This window comes from Gymnoscopelus microlampas, assembly GCF_963454915.1.
Source record: "Gymnoscopelus microlampas genome assembly, chromosome: 11".
In the NCBI taxonomy this organism is placed as follows: Eukaryota; Metazoa; Chordata; class Actinopteri; order Myctophiformes; family Myctophidae; genus Gymnoscopelus; species Gymnoscopelus microlampas.
Genome location: NC_139948.1, coordinates 40401291 through 40423551, shown reverse-complemented (window position 1 = coordinate 40423551; position 22261 = coordinate 40401291). Strand labels below are relative to the sequence as shown.

General features: G+C 44.4%; 1 long non-coding RNA gene across 3 annotated transcripts in view; it reads left to right on the top strand.

The window, feature by feature from the left end:
- Positions 1-22261, top strand: part of LOC311055236 — a 144344-nt gene that overhangs the window by 75004 nt on the left and 47079 nt on the right. The window contains exons 3-5 of one of the 3 annotated variants that reach the window (XR_014601775.1): positions 10992-11069; positions 19870-19950; positions 20032-20721. This is a non-coding gene — a long non-coding RNA (uncharacterized lncRNA). Of the gene's footprint in view, positions 1-10991; positions 11070-19869; positions 19951-20031; positions 20722-22261 lie in introns of those variants that run through there. The other 2 variants (XR_014601774.1, XR_014601773.1) reach the window with 2 other exon arrangements.

The following is a 22261-nucleotide window of genomic DNA, read 5'->3' as shown; positions in this document are numbered from 1 at the left end:
AAAGTACTGAAAATTGAAAATACTCCAGTAAAGTAAAAATCTCAAAACCTCAAAAGTGTAGTACAGTACTTGAGTAAATGTACTTAGTTACTTTACACCACTGCTTTTCAGGATTTAAATTCAAAAGCATCAAAAGTTGCAGATCTACAAGCTCGAAACGTGTCGCTAGATCTGCTACTTTTGAAGCTTTTGGTGTGACGCCGTGATTATGCAACCCTATATTTTACAAGTGCACACTTACCGGTGTTCTAGGCCTTTATTGCGTGGCTCAGTTGAATGCCTTGATTTTGATTGGTTAATCACGGCATTCTGCGGTCTGTTATTACTTGATGACAGACCGCTGTTCTCAATATAACATGCACAACTGTAGATTCTAAAGAGTCAAACTGTTCTCTTTAGAGGAAGCAATTAAATCCTGTTTTAAATCACTTAAATCATTTTTGTTGTTTTATTTTTTCATTTAGTAGCCGTGTAATAATAAGAGTATTGAACAGTTAACTGTTAGGCGGTCATTTTTTGTGATATAAAGGCTTTTCTGCCTTTATTGATAGTACACAGTAGAGAGATAGACAGCGAGAGGGAGACAGGGAGTGACACGCAGCGTAGGTCGTTGTGATCGGGATTCAAACCCGCCAGGCATTAGGCTGCCAGGCATTAGAGCCTATATGTGGTATGTGCCCGGACCGCTAGGCCAGCGGTCTCCCCCAGTTTAGGCGGTCATTGTTGAGAAATAAACTCTTTCAGGGTGATTCCAAGACTAGCATCACCTCTGTTGTTTTTTTTTTTTCTCAATCATGACTGCCTTGTTGTTCATTATCTCTTACATATATATGCACATGGCTAGATCTTAACCACTTAGGCCCTTTGACAAATACAGTATCCAAAATAGCTGATCTACAAGCTCACAACGTAGATCTTCTGTTTTCACTTTTTTATGTTAGGGAAGTTGGGGTATACTGTATGTTGGTAACATGCATTTTGTATTAAATGGTTAAATCAATCATATCAGACAGTCTACATTTCCCCAAAAGGAAACACATTTTTTCTTTAATTCACCCTAAAAATCTATGACCAGAAGGGGATATCAAAAGCAGAGCCATGGATGGGGGGGGGGCCCCCCCCCCCCCCCCCCCCCCATCCCCCCCAGCAAATCCAACCCTGCATTAGCTGTGCAGTTACTGCAGTAGTTCAGGCTAGTGGTTCTCAAAGTACGGTCTGTGGACACTCAGGGGTCCCCAGCTAAATGATGTATAGTTACAAAATGTACCCTTACAGGTCTGTAACTCCAGTGGACGTTTGGTATCATTTCTACACTCTCAGAAGTTGTGGGGGTCCTTGAAATTGTGTCTCAAGGTCCCTGCCGGTGGCCCTGTTAAGCCAGGATGGGGAATCTGTCCTCCAACAGGTGTAGCAGGTGATCTGAGGGATGAGTGAGGCCTTCCTCCGGCCCACCCTGCCCTTTCCTGCTGTCCTCTCTTATCTGAGCACCCAGTGCAACATTAGCCAGGATGTCCCCCACCCCACCCTATTTCCCGGACCCCCCCCTCCTCACCGCCCTGCCCTGTCTGTGGTCGTGTCAGGTGTCCCATACCTTGTGAAGAGAGAATGATCCCCCGCACATGAACTTGTGAGGGGGTGACAGAGGCCTCGTGCCCTCCCTGGAGAGACATAGAGACCCACCTGCCTGATCCACACCGTCCTCTAACCCAGTGGTTCTCAACCAGTGGTCCGGAGACCACCAGTGGTCCTTGAGGGGGTTCCAGGGGGTCCCCCAGCCAAATGAATAGTTAGGAACCAAATTGACCCCTTATGTGTGTGTAGAGAGTGTACAAATGGAACCAAATGGACCCTAACGGGTCCATTTGGTTACATTTGTACAGTCCCAGAGTTAAATGAACACTAATGATGATGATACAGTGTAGATTGGGACCCCCAATAAATCAAAATGGTTGAGTCCCTGGCAAATCTTTTCAAATGGGGGTCCGTGGGCTAATATGTGTCAATTTGGGGGTCCTTAACACGAAAAAGGTTGAAAACCACTGCTCTGACATTTTGACCCAGCACACATTTCACCTAAAAGAGTCCAAAGTGACTAAGAGCTTTATTTTTTATTTTTTGCACTCTCGGCTATTTTCGGTGAATGTTCCCCCCAGAATAGCGATGCTCGTGGTTCAAGTGGTTAGTGTGAGAAAAACAAAAGAGAGAAAGAAAATGTTCTATCTCACATAGATTTGGCGGACCCCCTTTAGTAACTCTGAGGACCCCTTATAGGGATCCCGGACCCCCTGTAGAAGACCCGTGGCCTATACCATTTTGATTGGTCAGAAGGTGTAGCAGTCGCCAGCAAATGTCTGCGAAATTCAACTGTGCTGCGTAAAAATAAGAGCCGCATTTTCGCTCTGCGAAACTTCGTCGTTGATGTGAAAGCTTGCATTGACTTTATACGTTTTTTATTTAAAAAAAAGAATTATTCGCATGAAAAAATTGCCCCCAGTGTGTAAGGACCTTTAGACTCAAACACTCCGTAATAAATGGCAGGTCGATTTCCAGCTCTGCTTTTCGTTTGTGTGTGAACAATGACCGTGACCGTGGATGATGATTTTTGCAAGGTAGAGACATTAAAAAGCGTTTGAAAAAAGTTCCCTTTGCGAAGCTGTAGCTAAAGGTGGACTTTGGATTTTGGGTGCATGAAGATGCTATCTGTAGCTGGTAGTTAGTTGGCCTGCTGGTTGGACCGTGGGGACGCGGTGGGGACATGGTTGATGGAGTTGCAGAGCTGCCTGCTGATTAGCCTGATGTAGAAGCTTTAAGGAAGGAGACTTGTACCTCCTCCAAGTGTCTGGCTTTGATTAAGCAGACCGTTCCACCTCCATCGCCCACCAGCCTGCCTCTCCTCCATGCATTCTGACTTGGGTAGGGAGGAGAAAAAGAAAAATGCCTATACATGGTTTCAAGATTGATCTATTTAACCACAGAGAGTGTACAAATGGAACCAAAATGGACTGTCCATTTGGGCTGTTAGGTGTTAAAGGGATAGTTCACCTCCCAAAATGCCTTTTTCTCTATCGATTAGTCACCCCATGGAGACTTGAATGCATGGATATTTTTTAGTTTTTGTCACATTTCTAAGCCAATAATTTGATGACCGGCAGCCGTTCCGGTAGGAGACACAAAGAGTCTCCTTTGTGTCTCCTACCGGAACCGCTGCCTACCGGTCCGCTGGTCATGAAATTATTTGCTTAGGAATTCGACAAAAACTAAAGAAATATCCATGATTTTTGGGGGGGTGAACTACCCCTTTAAGTGTCTTGCTCATCGACACCTAGAAACATTGCCGGGGGGGGGGGCGAGGAATCGAACCTGGGACCTTCTGTTTTCCACTGTAGCCTCTCTACACATTCAGCCATAGCCATAGCCGCCTTTAGCTCAGTTAGCTAAGGTGTTCGTCATCAAGCAACACTCACTCATTCACCCACACCCACACACACACACATTCCCTCACTCACTCACTGACTCACTGGCTTGCTCACTCCCTCACTCGTATAATAATCCATCTTGCCGGACATTAAATAAATTAGAAAATAATCATCCGGGGCCTGGCACATTTGACACTGAGGAAACCGACATGCATTTTCCTGCTGAAACACATCTGTGTTTGGTAATTTGAATAGAAGTCGAATCTTATTATTTGCGTATACCTGCCAAATACAGTCTAAGCATGTTTCCACATGTTTGCTCACTCTGCCATGGCGGCTGCCAAGCGGCAGTCCTGCCCCGTTGAAAGAAAGCTTATCGCAGCTTATCCCAAAATTCTTTATGGTATGATATTAGCCGACAGAGAGAGAAATCAGGGCTCGTTTTTTGAAGTGCATTGTTTAACCCTCACCGGGCCGGTTTTGCGGTTTTTAATGAGTGCTTGTGAGAGCTGCAGCAACAGAGAAATGCGTAGCACCATCTGATTAAGAAACATTCAGTGGTGCAGTTTTGACTCGTTTGCACTAAACCTAGCGTCAATTAGTCAAGAATTCGGCTCATGATGTAGTGTACAGATATACAAGTGAATATATATACGTGTACAGTATATTATATAATGTCCAGTTCAATGTACACTGTGACATATTATTTAACATGTTGGCTTGGTGGTTTCAATACATGTACTGAGACTGTGTGTGTGTGTGTGTGTGTGTGTGTGTGTGTGTGTGTGTGTGTGTGTGTGTGTGTGTGTGTGTGTGTGTGTGTGTGTGTGTGTGTGTGTGTGTGTGTGTGTGTGTGTGTGTGTGTGTGTGTGTGTGTGCGTGCGTGCGTGCGCGCGTGTGCGTGTGCATGTGAGTGGACCTGTAGCCCTCAGCTCAGAGATGTAATCTGATTTGCAGAAAATAAACGGGTCGTTTCACATGACTGCTTTAACCGAGCACTGGCGCAAGCTTGTGCCAGTGTCCCTGCGCGTGTGCACGTGTGTGTGCGTGTTCGCGCGCATGTGTGTAGGTGTGTGTGTGTGTGTGTGTGTGTGTGTGTGTGTGTGAATTCTTCATATCGTCTCTGTTCGGGTGGAAACAACCTCATATGTCCAAAACTGTTTCTTCTCAGGATTCAAATTCTAAAGCAGCAGATCTACAAGCGTTTCGAGCCTATGGATCTGTTACTTTTGATGCTTTTGTGTGACGCTGTAGTATGATGAAGTAGGGCGTTAATTTACGAAAAAACACAAAAAGTTTGAATATGGAGACAAGAGGTTTCTGCCTGTGTGTGTGTGTGTGTGTGTGTGTGTGTGTGTGTGTGTGTGTGTGTGTGTGTGTGTGTGTGTGTGTGTGTGTGTGTGTGTGTGTGTGTGTGTGTGTGTGCGTGTGCACGTGCGTGTGTGTGTGTTTCCAGCCATAAATATTTGCCTCTGATAGTGCACGTTAGAAAACTATTTGCTCTACTTGTGAAGCAGTAAGAAATATTTGTGTGTGCAAAGGTGTTGAAGTTGTGCTGTGTGGTCAGAACCCCCAAGCAAGCGGCATGCAGGCAGGCTGCAGTCGGTCGGTCGTTCAGCTGCTGTTCTCTGGTTTTAAAACACATTTATTTGGGTAAAGTCACATGAAAGTGAGGGCGCTGCTAATTAGCCAGCCATTCCACATCTGGAACAGAGCGGGCGGGCGGCTGAGCCGGTGGAAGGAGTGCACAGATTTACTTGCTTAAGTAAAAGTAGCAGCAACACCACGACATGAAAATACTCTTCATGTTTATGGCATCAAAATATACTCTATAGAACCAAAGTAAAAGTGCTACGTTTTTCAAAAATAGCAGAAGCACAAGCTCACAACGAATAGCTATTTTCAAATAGCTGAAGTATAAAATAGGTACTTATACCGCACCGGATAGATATACAGTACTATGTGTGAATATGTAGATAATTCGTTTTTGATCTCTCTCCCTCTCTTCCCCCTCCTTCTTCTTCCCTTTCTTTCATGGAAGTGACAGAAACGATGGAGCTCGCACGAAAACGAATTTCACCCAGCTGTTTTACACCTGTAAACCTGTGATGTGACAATAAAGTTGATTCTGATTCTGATGTACAGTCAGTGCTGCCAGATTCTGTGAGAGAAACAAGCAATCAGAGAGAAACAAGCAATCACAAGAAACCAGCCCAAAAGAAGCAACTATGGGCCGCATGAGCACTTTAACATATACAGTACATCAGCTATTTAAAAATATCAGATCTACAAGCTCACAACGTGTCGCGATGCGACGTGTTGTGAGCTTGTAGATCGGCTATTTTCTAAATAAAATATTGCGGGGAAATTATAATATGCAGATCTGGCAACCCTGTGTACAGTAAGTTTTGTAATAATCGACATCTTCAAAGTAAGATTGGAGTAGAACGTCTAAACTATCGAAAAATACTTGAGTAAAGCTAAAAGTGCTTCAAAACTGTACTTGAGTACAGCACAGGAGTAAACATACTTAGTTACTTTTTCCACCACATGGGAGAAGAGAACAGAGCTCTGGTGAGACTCCGGTCCGGTGTGCGTGTTCTTTTGTTTTTTCCCCCTTGCATTTCTGTTTACACGTCCCTTATAATCACAGCTTTATTTTGAACTAATGGACCATCAGAAATTATATCAAATAATTGAAATCATCCTGCGGCCTCCCTCCACCCCTCTGTGCAGAGAGAGAGAGAGAGAGAGAGAGAGAGAGAGAGAGAGAGAGAGAGAGGCATGGTGAGGATCAAATCCCCTCAGAGCTCAACCTCAGAGGTTCTCTGTGTTGTTCTAATGTTGTTTGTTGATGTTTGCCGGGGTGGAGGATTCTTACTTGTTGAGTTTTTTTCTTCTTCTTCTCTCTCTCTCTCTCTCTCTCTCTCTCTCTCTCTCTCTCTCTCTCTCTTTCTTCTCAATGCTGGACGTGGGCCATCATGTGATTTTCATTGGAGACCGGCCGGAGGAGCCAACCTCAGTAATAGCCAGCGTGCGTTGCCTGCTCGTGTGTGTGTGTGTGTGTGTGTGTGTGTGTGTACTTGTATTACTATGCTTGTGAGGGCCCCAAAAATATAGTAGAATTTGAGAAATAGACATTGTGAGGATTATTTCCGTGGTCCACACAAGAGAAACGGTTGGTTTATAAGTTAAAAATTATGTTTTTAGACTTAGGCTTACAATTTTGATTAAAAAAACAAGTTTTATGTCCTCACAAATATAGTAATACGAATGTACGTGTGTGCGCGTGCGTGCGTGCGCGCGTATAATGTGTCATCTGGGCCCTGTGGACGAAATGCAGGTTGAAGTTGTTTTCCATCTGTGGGGATTATTATTATTACCCGTTGCTCGTCACATATACAAGTGGAGATGACGTTTGTGACCGCGTGCGCGGCCTGTTCTGCTCGTGTGTGTGTGTGCGCGTTCACGCACACTCATTTTCATCAGCATCAGAATGTCATGTGTGAGAGCTGTCACCCCCCAAACCCCGGCATACATGATGTCGGTATGTGTGTGTGTGTGTGTGTGTGTGTGTGTGTGTGTGTGTGTGTGTGTGTGTGTTTTTCATTGGCTTTGTGTGTGCGTGTGCGCTTATGTTTGCTCACGTGTGTGTGTGTGTGTCTGTGCGTGCGTGTGTGTGTAGGAGGTATATAAGCAAAGAGAGGATGCAGTGGTCACAAAGCTCTGATCCCAGCAGGCCTGGCCAGCGGGGTGTAGTTTTTCATAAGGTAGTAATCTGGGTCCACAAAGGGGTGTCCAGTATGAGAGAAAAAAGGCCCCCTATACCAGTCTGAGCTAATCAAGACCCGACCGACCGAACCGACCGACCCGGGCCCTTCTCCTTCCCTTTGGCTCCTCTCTCTCTAAAGCATGACCTCATCTGGATGCTTTAGACCTAGTAGCCCACATGGAGCTCCTTCTGCCCACTGGGCGTCCATGATAACTCACTTACCCGTCACTTTTCAGGAAATTGAAAAAAGATTCCCGGATTCCCAGTGGATCCAGTGTAATTATTATTTAGTCACTTAGCTCTTGTTAATACTTTTCATTGGTTTATAACAGTTGTTCTTAAACATTTTCATTTCAAGGACCCCCAAAATGATATGTATTTGGTTGCGGACCCCCTCATCTCAAAAATATTTTGTGCCAGGGATGACTCAGCCATAACCATATAAGGAGTTAGCGATGCAGCTACGCCCAAATATGGAGTCTAACCTCAATGTGTTCATCATGGCATCAGGCGTAAACAAATCAGTAAAAAAAAAAAAATTAGACATATTGATATTTTTTGGTGCATAATTTGCTCGTCTTTACTAACTACATTACTAACAATTCAATCAATATTTTTTGTTATCCCCGCCGGGACGGCCGAAGGCGAGGGTTTATGTTTTCGCTCCTTCTGTCTGTCTGTGAACAGCTAATCTCAGGCACCGCTGGACCAGTCAGCATGAAACTTTACATGCACTGTCCAGGGACGAACCTCAACCCCATGTGTTTCACATCGGCCTCTTATAGCGCCACCATCAGGCCTGCTGTGTGAACAGCTACACTCAGGCACCACCACTGGACCAATCGGGGTGAAACTTTGCACGCACACTGCCGGGATCTCCATAATACAGTATGGGCATATTGGTCGGATCGGCGGTGCGACGTAGTTGTGAGGCTCACGTAGAGGCCCAAACTCTAGTTTTCAAAAATAGCAGATCTACAAGCTCACAACGCGTCACTCTGTGAAGCATTGTATGCTTTTAGATCGGATATTTTTGGCACTTTTGTGTGACACTGTAGTGTGACGAAGTATAGGGCATTCATTTAAGAAAAAAACTAAAATGTTGAAATACTGCATGGAGATGCAAGGTTTCTGCCCGACAGCAATGATTATGACAGAAAGAAATAGGGAAATATAAGAGGGGTTTGAAGAGAAATGGAAATAGCACACACAGGCTACCTACGGCGCCCCGTGCCAGGTTCAGGTATATTTTAAAAAGAGGGAGAGAGCGAGAGGAGGATCAGTAGGAATCATTTCACCATGTCGTCCAGAAAGAACCTCTGGTGGGAAGTTATTTGCTGGTGTTCCGTTTCTCTCCCCGTCGTCCTGTTATTATTACCGCTTTTCCCCCCTTCAAAACTCTCGGAGCGCCCAGACTTTTTGAATGGAAGGGTTCTTAAGTTTGTCGGCTTTGTTGTCACTTTGGAAACAGTGCATTTGTTGCCAGGGGCAACCGGTCCGGGGCCAGTGAAACTCAGAACCGGAGAATACCTTTGTTTGTGGATCGGGTCCCTGGCTGTGGGCCTGTCGCTGTATGGGCCAAGGGGGGGGGGGGGGGGGGGACGCGCCGCTTCAGTCGAGGAGCTCATTAAAACGCAACGTCTGTTAAGAATCCTTCGTTTCCCTCCCCGTCCGTCCGACGTCTCTCTCTCTCTCTCTCTCTCTTTCTCTCTCTCTCTCTCTACCTGCTGACTGTGTGAGTGAGGTAATGATGGTGGAAGAAGTACTCCCAAGTCAGTGCTTCTCGAACCTTTTTGTGTCAAGGACCCCCAAATTGATGTGTAATTTGGCTGCGGACCCCAAATCTGAAAATGCTTTGTACCAGGGAGAATCACGATTCTTATTATTTTCATGTTCAGATGTACAAGCTGTGAAAATGCGAAAGTAAAACTACTTATTATGCAGAATGTCCCAATTTTTCAAAATCTTTCAAAGATAGCAGATCTACAAGCTCACAATGTGTTGTGAGACGATGCAACGCTTGTAGATCGGCTATTTTCAAATAGACGGAAGTATGCATGAATTAGGGTTTAAGTGGTTAATGTATGTATTTTGTATTAATAATCAAAATCTGCAAAGTAACTAGTAACTAATCCTGTCAAATCATTTTAGCGTAGTAATAAGTGCGGTACAGTATTTGCACTTTTAGAAGAAGATTGAAGTATTATAAAAAATAGAAATACTCGAGTAAAGTAAATTGCAATTAAGTACAGTACTTTATTACAGTGGTTCTCAAAGTGGGGTCCGAGGACCCACAGGGGTCCTTGAGGGGGTTCCGGGGTCCCCAGCAAAAGTAGTAAATATACAGTAGCATCACAATCATTTCAACCACTTTATCCATTTATATGTTGGCTATTCAAAAATAGCAGATCTACAAGCTTGTACATCTGCTACTTTCTACTATATAGAAAGATATACAAATATTTCGAAAATGTTTGGATAATTTAGAGTTTTTTTTACATAAATCTTCTCTTCTGGGAGGTCCCTGGCACAAAACATGTTCAGATAGGGGTCCGCGGCCAAACACATATCCATTTGGGAGTCCTTCCTTGGCAGGAAAAAGTTCGAGAACCTCTGCTTTAGTAAACGTACTTCCACTAACTGCCTGTCTGCTAACTGTATGAGTGAGCTAATAATAATGGTGAAACGGTATGATGGAAAAGAGAGTTTCTGGTGGTCCTCCATTCCCCTTAACTTCCAGGTAGCGTTGCAACCGGACCCTTTTAACATCTTAGTTAAGTTTTACATTGAAATGAATAGTGTGGGGGTGATGCGTGCAATGCATGCATGCGGCTTGGACCTTTCTTTTTAAAAGCTTCTGTTAACCCTCTCAGACCGGGAACGCATCTGTGTCATTTTAGATGTCTTTGGCTATTCAAAAATAGCAGATCTACAAGCTCATAGCGCTGCGCTATGAGCTTGTAGATCTGATATTTTTGAAAAAACGTGAAAATATTTGCAAATCTTTGAATTATATATACAGTATGTTATAAAACATTTTTAACTCTGATCTGTGCTTCTGGGGGTCCCTGGAACAACATATTTTGAGATAGGGGTCCTTGGCCAAATACATCATTTTGGGGGTCCTTGACATAGAAAAGTTGGAGCACCACTAATACGTTTTTTCAAAAAACTGTTTAAAAGACATTTGTAGAATATATTCAAAATTGCACACATTTTCTCGATATACAAAAAAATAGCAGATCTACAAGCTCATAGCGCGGCACTCGGTGCCGCGCTATGAGCTTGTATATCTGATATTTTTGAATAGCCAAAGAAATCTAAAGTGACACACATGCGTTCCCGGATTAAAGGGGTTAATGTACTATTCTAGGAGAAGGTCTGAGTCATTTCAGTGATTATGATGGTGTTTGGGTCCAGCAAGGACCCTAAAAGGTTACCACGGAGCAGCCAGCCCGCCAGGCAGGCAGGAAGGCAGCCGTTTAAACACAAGACATACAGTACAGTATATGAGCGGGTGCCCCCCTCATTAAAACAGCGATTACGGCACAAAACACACAGTATTAAAAAAACCTATAGGAAATCGGGAGGGATGTAATGTATTCTGTGAAACCAGAGGAACTTGTTTGCGCTCTTTCCTTGTTTGCATTGTAGCCGGAGAGACGACAAATCGAGTTTAGGGTAAGTCTATTGTGGGGCAAACGAAATTAAATCTGAAAATATTGTAGTTTGGTGTTTGTATAGCTCACGGAGCATGGTGAATCACCTCCGCTCTTCTCCTGACGTCTTTTATCTTCCTCCAGGTTGATCTCAGGTGAACGCATGCAGAGAAGGCAACAGATGAAACAGGAAGATGATCCTCCCAGCGAATGAATACACTGGTAGGACTGATTTCACTATACGTCCTCACACTGTACTACTTACTGTATGTATACTGTATGTTCACACGCGTAATCCAACACAGCCACTTAACTACAGCACTGTAAAGCAGTGGTTCTCAAACTTTTTCATGTCATCGACCCCCAAAATGATATGTATTGGGCCATGGACCCTCATCTCAAAATATTTTGTTCCAGGGCAGAGACCACCAGAAGCAAAGATTTGAGTAAAAAAAATGTGTCTTTAAAAATATGTATAATTCAAAAAATTGCAAAAATAGCAGATCTGCAAGCTCATAGCACGGCACGCGCCAAATAAATCTTGAAATGACACTTGGTGCCGCGTTATCTGCTATTTTTGAAAAATCGCGACGTATACTGTATATATATTTTTCAAAGCGAACATTTTAAACTCAAATCTTTGCTTATGGAGGTCCACAAAAATGTTGTAGATGATGGGGGGGTCCACAGCTACATACATACATTAATTTGGGGGTCCTTGGCACAAATACGTTTGACAACCACTGCTGTAAAGTAAAGTTGGCGCTCAAACAGAGCGAACGTGGACAGAGCGGTGACTCTTCATGAGACAGGATCACGGGGCACAGCCATGGCGGTGCCCGTGATCTCGCCCTCTTTACTCGTTTTTTCCTACTTTTTATGTGTGTGTGTGTGTGTGTGTGTGTGTGTGTGTGTGTGTGTGTGTGTGTGTGTGTGAGAGTGTGTGTAACTTCAGTCATGACAGCATGGTAAAGAATGCAGTGGCACACAGAGATATCACTTCAAACGCGGCCTGTCTGGAGAGCCTCAGATCCCTTTCAGTGGGTTGAATGAAGATATGCTTTGATGGCCCACCCCTGAGCCGACCTGTTGATGGGTGTGTGTGTGTGTGTGTGTGTGTGTGTGTGTGTGTGTGTGTGTGTGTGTGTGTGTGTGTGTGTGTGTGTGTGTGTGTGTGTGTGTGTGTGTGTGTGTGTGTGTGTGTGTGTGTGTGTGTGTGAGTGTGCACACACATGTCCCCGCAAGTATAGTAGCATTTAAGAAATAGATATTATGAGGATAATTGTCCTCGTCCTCACAAGAAAATTGGTTGTTTTATGGTATTAAAAAAATTGGGGGCGCCAAAGTGGTTAAAGCGCATTACCACACATAACAGGCTCTATAATGACAGCGTGTCGCGGGTTTGATTCCTGAGACTGACGTCCTTAGCTGCATGTCACTCCCCGTCTCTCTCTACCCGTTTACCTCTCTCTACTCTCTTTACTATACTGTCCAAATAAAGGAAGAACAGCACCCAAAAATATCTTGGGGAAATAAATATTTATAGTCAGGTTTAATTAGGAAAAGATTCAGGTTATGGTTAGGTAGACCCTCCAGAAAAACACGGGCAAAAATCCTTGATTATGCAGGCTAAAACTCTTGATTATGCAGGCTAAAACTCTTGATTATGCAGGCTAAAACTCTTGATTATGCAGGCTAAAACTCTTGATTATGCAGGCTAAAACTCTTGATTATGCAGGCTAAAACTCTTGATTATGCGGGCTAAAACTCTTGATTATGCGGGCTAAAACTCTTGATTATGCAGGCTAAAACTCTTGATTATGCGGGCTAAAACTCTTGATTATGCAGGCTAAAACTCTTGATTATGCGGGCTAAAACTCTTGATTATGCGGGCTAAAACTCTTGATTATGCGGGCTAAAACTCTTGATTATACAGGCTAAAACTCTTGATTATGCGGGCTAAAACTCTTGATTATGCAGGCTAAAACTCTTGAATATGCAGGCTAAAACTCTTGATTATGCGGGCTAAAACTCTTGATTATGCAGGCTAAAACTCTTGATTATGCAGGCTAAAACTCTTGATTATGCGGGCTAAAACTCTTGATTATGCGGGCTAAAACTCTTGATTATGCGGGCTAAAACTCTTGATTATGCGGGCTAAAACTCTTGATTATGCGGGCTAAAACTCTTGATTATGCGGGCTAAAATCCTTGATTTTGCGATGAAATATGCGGGGGGTTTCGCAATTTTATGCGGTGAAATTGCGGGAAGTTGCGAAATATGCGGAAAGTTGTGAAATATGTGGCAATGCGTAAAATATTGAAATATGCAGAAAGTTGTGCATATTATGCGATGCGATGCGGCCTTTTTGAAAAAAACATTACCCCCGCCCCTCAGCCTGCCTGTCTGTCTGTCTGCCTGCCTGCCTGCCTGTCTGCCTGCCTACCTGCTTGCCTGTCTGCCTGCTTCCTGCCTGTCTACCTGACTGTCTGCCTGCCTGCCTGCCTGCCTGCCCACGGCAGAGACCAGCCCCTATCACCGGTGTAGGGTTTAAGGTCAGAGTTATATGCCTGATTTATATTTCTTTGTGTGACGGTGACTATTTTCGGCTTTATAGCGTTATGGTTAAAAAGAATTACAGTGTTTCCGTAAAATCACTACTCTAAATGGTCGATGTCCTCACAAGTACAGCAATACAAATGTGTGTGTGTGTGTGTGGCACCCACGGAATGAGGGAAAGGACTGTGTAGGTCGATGTATAGGGAGGAACAAAGTGTGTGTGTGTGTGTGTGTGTGTGTGTGTGTGTGTGTGTGTGTGTGTGTGTGTGTGTGTGTGGCTCCTGTCAGAGTAACGGTGGGTGTTCTGAACGGAGGGCGGCCATGTTTGACCCTAACCGAGTCAGTCGTCCATCTCCGTGAAAGTTAAGACATGTAATACCTCCTTTTTTTTTTATCCAACTATATCGCTATAGCGCTCCTGTCCTCAACAGATGAAAGGGGAACTGTGTGTGTGTGTGTGTGTGTGTGTGTGTGTGTGTGTGTGTGTGTGTGTGTGTGTGTGTGTGTGTGTGTGTGTGTGTGTGTGTGTGTGTGTGTGTGTGTGTGTGTGTGTGTGTGTGTGTGTGTGTGTGTGTGTGTGTGGGGGGGGGGGGGGGGTGTGTGTGTGTGTGTGCGCGGATGGCATTGTGCCAGCAGACAGGTAAATGTACTGATGAGGGAGGGCGATAGGGGCTGTTCTCTGCCGTGGGCAGGCAGGCAGGCAGACAGGCAGGAAGCAGGCAGACAGGCGGGCAGACAGACAGACGGACAGACGGACAGACGGGCAGGCAGACAGACAGACAGGCAGAGAGACAGGTAGGCAGACAGACAGACAGGCAGAAAGGCAGACAGAGAGACAGGCACGTAGGCAGGCAGGCAGGCAGGCAGGCAGGCAGACAGACAGGCAGGCTGAGGGCAGGTTGAGGCCTGGTTCTACAGGCTGATAATGCTAACGTTGGCCGCAGTCCAACACGAGGGAAGGCGTAGCAGAGCTCCACAGTTATGGGGCTGGCTGGCTGAAAATGGAGGCCAAACACATTGCACACTGTCAAATCCTCTGAGAGTGTACAAATGTAACCAAATGGACCCGTAAAGGGTCCATTTGGTTACATTTATACTCTCTCAGAGTTTGGAATTTGTATTTTTTATTAACACTACTAGGATTTTACTGTGTAGTAACAGACAGCTATTCGGTTGCTTAAAGGGATAGTACACCCCCAAAATGACTTTTTTTCTATTGGTTAGTCACCCCCATGGAGATTTTTTCGCATTCCTAAGCCAATAATTTGATGCCGGTCCACTGGTCATCAAAGTATTGGCTTAGGAATGCGACAAATTAATGCGATGAATCAATAGAAAAAAAGTAATTTGTTGGGTGCACTATCCCTTTAATCATGTGTTTAGCATCAGCTAACTGCTAGCTAACATGGAGATAACTTTTCTTAGTATGGTTTTACTTTATTGCTGGCTTGCCGCTGACCCAAGAAGTCTTGTTTTTGATCCAGTGAGGCCTTCTCAGGAGACGTATTGGAAGTCAATATGGGTTGTGGAAAGTTCAGCGTTGTTGTTGTTGTCAACAGGTTTCTGTAATGGAGGCTGACAGTTGAGGCGAGGCCCTGCTGTGAAGTGAAGTGATGATGATCACGATGAAGTGTGTGGTTTTTCTGGGTGGCTACTGTAGGAGAGGTCACGTACTGTAGGTCACCGGGGTGGCTGAGAAAACTAGAATAGATAGATAGCTACTGTAGATCATTGGTTCTCAAAGTGGGGTCCGGGTACCCCCAGGGGTCCCTGAGGGAGTTCCAGGGGGTCCCCAGCTAAATGATGGATAGGAACTAAATGGACCCTTAATGGTCTGTAACTCTGAGAGTGTACAAATGGAACCAAATGGACCCTAACGGGTCCATTTGGTTCCATTTGTACACTCTCAGAGTTAAATTGACATAGATTTTACAATATAAATTGGGGTCCAAGTGATAGAAATGCCATTAAATGGGAGTCTGCAGCCCTAATGCATGTCAAACTGGGGGTCCTTGAAATTAAAATGGTTGAGAATCACTGCTAGAGCCGTAAAAAATATTCTCTTATGGGGGTCCCTGGCATATCTTTTGAAATGTGGGTCCGTGGGCTAATAAGTGTCAATTTGGGGGTCCTTGACATGAAAAAGTTTGAGAACCACTGCTGTAGATAGATAAATAGGCAAGGCGGTTTTATTATAGCACATTTCAACAAGGCGATTCATTGTGCTTTGCACAGAACATCAAGCAAAGAAAACACAATCATACAATTAGGATGCTTACAACAAAAGAAGCAAAAAAAAACGTCACGCACAACATCCTTGGACACTGAGTCCGATGCGTTTTATTTATATTCGTTGCAATGTTTTCGCAGAACGAAAAAAATAATAATAATACAGTCATCATGCAGTGAAGATGTTTTTTTGGTCCTGTCACTTGTGAAAAAAGAATAAAGGAAAAGAGAATATTGGGTTCATCCTATCCTGACATTCTGTAAGCAGGGCGGAGAGTTTCACACGTTGTACAAGAAGCTGAGGCATCATCCCGACCGTTTTAAAGTTTCTTTTGCACACTTTGATGCTTTGCTAGCAACACTGGAGCCACATATTAAAAAGAAGACCCCACCACACGCACGCACACGCACACGCACACGCACGCACACGCACACATACGTATTCACGTGCATGCAAATGCACTTTCTTATCAATTTGGCGATCTACAAGCTCACAATGCGTCGCATCGCGGCGCGTTGTGAGCTTGTAGATCTGCTATTTTCACACGCGTGTGTGTGTGTCTGTGTGTCTGTGTGTCTCTTTCTGTGTGTGTGTGTGTGTGTGTGTGTGGGGTGGGGGAGGGTGTTGACAGAGAAGTGCTCCTCCATTGCACACACACACCACAGAGTCATCCTGTGCTCAGTGCAGGTGGAACGTGACTGGATGCAGGTACATGTATAGAAGGAGCTCAGGGTGCAGACAGGCAGAACCGTGGTGAGACGTGCCGACAGACACACAGACTCCTCACGTTCCTCCTTCCCTCAGGGGGATGACGTGGTAGAGATACTCGGTTTCAAGTAAAAAGTCCTGTATTAAAACATGTAATTGAGTAAAAAAAAATCTACGCCTACAAAGTACGATATTTAAGTAGTTAAGAAGAAAGCACTGAGGGCAGCACGGACGTCCCAAAGCCCTTGTCCCTAACGTAGTACGGTGCAAGGCAGGAAAGACAAACGTTGACGATGTTATCTTTGTCAGGTCATCAATAATGTCATCGAAACGTTGTCTTTCCTGCCTTGCACCTACAGTAGCTCTTGTCCAGAAGATCTACAAGCTCACAGCTGCAATCTTGTATATCTGCTATTTTTGAAACATTTTGAAAGCTCTTGGAAGTGTTTGAAAATGTTTGGAGTATTTTTAATTTTTTATCCAAAATGTTTCTCTTCTGGGGGTCCCTGGCACTAAACATTTCCAGATGGGGGTCCGCAGCCAAAGTTTGACTTTTTATTTTATTAACCACTTCAACCCTAGAATCCCTATTCTGAGGGGAACATTAGCCGAAAATAGCAGATCTACGAGCTTGTAAATCGGCTATTTCCGGCAAAGAGATTTGGTGTAGAGGGGAAAAAAGAGACGATCAAGTACAGAGCCAACGATCAAGATTACCAAGTATTGAGGGTTTAAGTGAAATAAACAAAAAACATTAGTTCACACAACAAATCTATGAAAAGCTTCAATCTGCAACACAATTTTATACAATATGTAGAGGGGGGCCCTGCTTCATCTCTCTCTCAGCTAGGGGGTCCTTGACCTGAAAAGGTTGAAGACTCCTGATTTAGAGGGCATTTTTAGAATGGGCCTCAGGTCTTAATGGGTTGAAGAAAAGGCTTCAACTGTCCGTCTTTTCTTCTTACCCGCATGTGTCTTAAAGCTCCTGAGATGAGCACCGGACTGACCTGATTTTGGCTTGAGGGGAGGTGGAACCTCCCTTTAATCCTGCACAATATTGGCCTCTTGAGAGTAAAAGTATTAAGTATAAAAATGTTTACCTCACAGTACCTTACAGTACTTAAAGTAAAATGTACTTAATTACTTTCCCCCCGGGGGAACGGTGGCAGCGAACAGTGGCAGGCGGCTGGGCCGGTCCCACTGCAATGGCTGTCACCATGGTAACCTCAGAGGAAGGTGTGTTGGGCTGGGGGGTGCAGACAGAATGATGTCATTGTGTGTGTGGGCGGTTTGTTTGGAAAGATGCACAGGTAAAGCAAAGTGCACGTCGTCAGGAGGGGAACTGTGTGTGTGTGTGTGTGTGTGTGTGTGTGTGTGTGTGTGTGTGTGTGTGTGTGTGTGTGTGTGTGTGTGTGTGTGTGTGTGTGTGTGTGTGTGTGTGTGTGTGTGTGTGTGTGTGTGTGTGTGTGTGTGTGTGTGTGTGTGTGTCAGGTAGAGCAGGCCACCTACACTGCACTCCAGGTTAAGCTGTAAAAGGTGCCAATGCCGCTTGGTATCACATGATACCAGATGATAACATGATGTCATTGTCATTGTGTGTGTGTCTGTTTGTGTTGTGTGTGTATGTTACTGCACCTAACATATTTGTGTCCCTCTATGCTTTCCCTGAGTGTGGACATAAATAAATTGTTAAACTGTGGGCGCTTGTTTGGAGCAGTGTTTCCCAAACAATGGGTTGTTTCCTACAAACAAAAAAAGAAACCAAAAATGTTGTTGTCTAGTACAATGACAATGACAATTTTTGACAATTTTTGTATTTTTATTCCAAATCTTCTCTTCTGGGGGTCCCTGGCACAAAATAAATTCAGTTGGGGTTCCGCGGCCAAATACATATCAATTTGAGGGTCCTTGACACTAAAAAGTTTGAGACCTACTAAAGCAAAGTGCAACGTTCTCAGGACGGGCCACGCGGCCACCTACCCTGCAACGTTCTAGGGCCTAGGCTCTAACCCCCGGAGCCCTCCCGCAGTGATCCACTTGGAATCAAAATGCCCCTGACGTTAACAGCTGTGATACATGCTGTTCCAAATCACAGTTGAGGGAGAGAGAGGGAGAGAGAAAAAAAAGTTTTTTTCTGATTTATGCGGCGCTGTCATAATAGCTTGATAGACGGTGTAGATAGCGCACCCAGCTGTTGTTTTGGAAACAAAAAGCATTGCCTATGCTCCAGCTTTTTCCCATAACATCATAACGCTATCAAACACGCCTACCCCAACACTAAGAGTTCATGCTTAATAATTACTCAATTTGTTTAATTGTTTCCAAGCCCCCTACGTCTTCGCTTAATCTCTCGTCTGATCTAGGCCACTTGGGTGCTGAGTGTCTGATGAGGTTTTGGCTGCAGAGCGTGATGCTTGATTTAATACTTTTGGGTTTTTATTACTCATGGGGTGTCGTGCACCCGGAGATATCCGATCTACAAGCTCCTCACAGCTGAGGACTTGATGTCCTCACAGCTTGTAGATTTGCTGTTTACACCCCCACGCGCAACAAAGCATTACGTGGGCTTTAAATTGACGTGTGGTGCAGTGTTGATTTTGACAGCAGTCATATTTTAGTCATCTGAAATGTTTTAGTTTTTGTCTAGTTTTAGTCGACTAAATCAACAGTTGATTTAGTCAAGTGAAATGTATTTTGGCGGGCCTTGATGGCATCGTAATGGCTGATTTTACACTTGGTTGCATGCTGAAAATAGCCGATCTGCAAGCTCACGCTGTGACGCGTTGTGAGCTTGTAGATCTGCTATTTTCAGAGCGCAACACCCAAGAGCAACCAAACATAAAATGACTTGTCTTTTAGTTCTACTGAATCTGTTCTCCACTAGTCCCTCACTAACATTTTAACAGTTTCTAGTTTTTATCTGTTGACGAAATTGTCAATATATTTAGTCTTAGGTTTAGTCATCGTAGCTTAGTTTTTATTTAGTTTTCGTCAGTGAAAAAAGGTACTCGCCGAACATTTTTCGTCATAGTCTTAGTCGACAAAAGCAACACTGGTGTGGTGGTTGTCTATTGAAGTCTGAGCACCGTTCTGCCAAAAAAACAAACCTATACCCACAGCCGTGCTGCCGCGACGAGCTAAAAGCGTGGCGTTGTCATCCAACATGGCTGGAAGCTGCACACACACTGTGTTGTCTCGTCCTTGATCTCTCCCACCGCTACTAGTAATGTGATAATTGTGTGTGGTGGTGGTTGAGGTCCCTCATGGTTCATCCGCAAACTTTTCTACATTACTTTGAACCCCCCGTCCCCCCCCTACACCCCCCCAAAGTCTCTCAGCATGGAATGTGTTCTGAAACGCAACCCGATCCTGTTTCTGCTAGAGTGATCAGCCATGACTCACGTCTTGATTGATTTTGTCTGTTCGATGGATCTCTGGTCATATGAGGCTGAGACTGCGCTTAAAGGTTTTTGTCTTGAAACAATCATTCCTAGCATTTTCTTCTTTTTTTTTTGCTCTTTTCAGAGAAGATAATAATAAAAATGAACGATCTCCATTCCACGCCGGCCGGCTCCATTTGGGGAATATTTCTCCACAAAAAAAAAGGTTTGAGCTGTTCTAGTACTTTTGCGGATTTCTTTTGGACACGGGTCAATCATTCGCATTCCTTTCTGCTTGTGTTTCTAGGATTGGAGAGAGTGGACCCTGCTGAATTCTGGACTGGACTGTGGTATATATCGGCTGCTACTGCTGGTCCAGATGTCCGCTCTTGGCGAGGCTACTGACAGCATGGGAAACCGTCATTAACCGTGTCACTCACAGGATCCAGCAAACCGACTGCTTTGTGAGCTCAAGGAGATGTGGGATGTAAACACCGTGAGACTATGGACGGTACACTCTTCCTTACCTTAAGGAACAGTCAATCAATTCTGGAGAGAGACACAGTGGAAAAAGCTACTCTGCTTCACCTAATGCAGTGGTTCTCAAACTTGTTGTTATTAAGGTATTTCAAGCACCCCCTATAACTCTTGAGAACGTGCCAGTGGAACCAAACGTACCCTTACGGGTCCATTTGGCACGCTCGCAGAGTTACAGGCCTGTAAGGGTCCGTTTTGAACCCTCTCAAGGAACACTGAAGGTCCCTGAACCGCACTTTTCAGAACCCATGTCCTAATGGATCTACATAGATACCCTCATTTTGATGTTTGTTTTTTTGTGAGTATTAAATTGACTTCAAATGGATTAGCATTTAAAGTCAATTTAACCTGATTGCTACATTCAGAATAAACTGTACCGGTGATTTTAGCCATGTACTGTAATACTGAACACTGCATCAACAGGCTGCATCATGGGAAATAAACACATACCCTTCCCACACTCGCATAAACCCTCGTAAGTCATTTTCACCGACTGTTCGAGTGTCTTTGTCAAAATGTTCATCCAATTTCAGTCAGATAACTCAAGGATAGACTGAGACCATTAATAGCTTGAGAAAGTCTGATTTATAAAATGTAACAAGTGTGAATATTATATTTGATCTCGGCTCTGCTATACATTACTCCATGCTCAGCACATTTGCATACAACCATTTAAGAGCGAGGAGATATACATCTATAAGCACCCCCCCGCCCCCCAGGGGAAACAGAACCGTTAGGGAAAGCAGAGCCTAAAACCGGAGGTGCTGGGGTGGTGGTGGGAACAAAAAAAAAAACACATACAACATTCAGTGGCAGCACTGACAGCAAGAGGAAGTGCAATGAATCAGGTGAGCTCAAGAAGACCGTCAATTTGGTCAGCTGCTTGACCCACATATAGCTGCACATGCCTGTAAACCAGGGGTCTTCAACAGGGGGTCCTCAGAGCTACTACAGGGGGGCCGCCAAATCTTTGTGTGATAGGATTTTTTTTTTGTTTTGCATTAACCACTTGAACCCTAGCATCCCTATTCTGAGGAGAACTTTATCCAAAAATAGCAGATCTACAAGTTCACAATGCCTCGGTGTGAGCTTGTAGATAGGCTATTTTCTGCAAAGAGATTTGGTGTACGGGGCAAAATGAGCAGACCAAGTACAGAGCCAAAGGTCACGTTTATTAAGTATTGAAGGTGTAAGTGGATAAATGTTTGAAAATACACACAAACGTGAATCCAACACGACACTGATGACAGTGCTGTCAAACAAGTCTATGAAGCCATCTATGAAATCTATGAAAAAGTTGAATGTGCAACACAATGGTATGCAATATGTAGTAGGGGTCCCTGCTTCATCACTCTCTCAGCTAAGGGGTCTTTGGCCTGAAAAAACGTTGAAGACACATGGTGTAAACCAGTGGTTCTCAAACTTTTTCATGTCAAGGACCCCTAAATTGACACTTATTAGCCCGCGGACCCCTATTTCAAAAGATAAGCCAGGGACCCCCATAAGAGAAGATTTTTTACGGCTCTAGCAGTGATTCTCAACCATTTTAATCTCAAGGACCCCCAGTTTGACATGCATTAGACTACGGCACCAAATGGACCCTAACGGGTCCATTTGGTGCCTAATCTATCATTTAGCTGGGGACCCCCTGGAACTCCCTCAAGGACCCCTGGGGGTCCCCGGACCCCACTTTGAGAACCAATGGTGTAAACCTCTCGAGTGTATCTGCCTGAACTAGCTCGCAGGCTACGCATATTTTTTTTGCCGAATTTTCCATAATTGTGTCATGTCCCATGACTGTACTTGGGGACTGGTCCCGTGGGCTGTGAGTGCGGGGGTGTCGTCATGGGGCTTCCAGAGCGTCGGTTTGGGCTCCGGAAGCCCCATGAAGGGCTGTATTAGCTTGGCACGCTGCCAGTGTTAACATTTAGATAATTGGCCGCCGTCAGGGCCTTATCTAGCCGTTTGATTTATAACTGAATAAACCTGTTGTTGTGTCT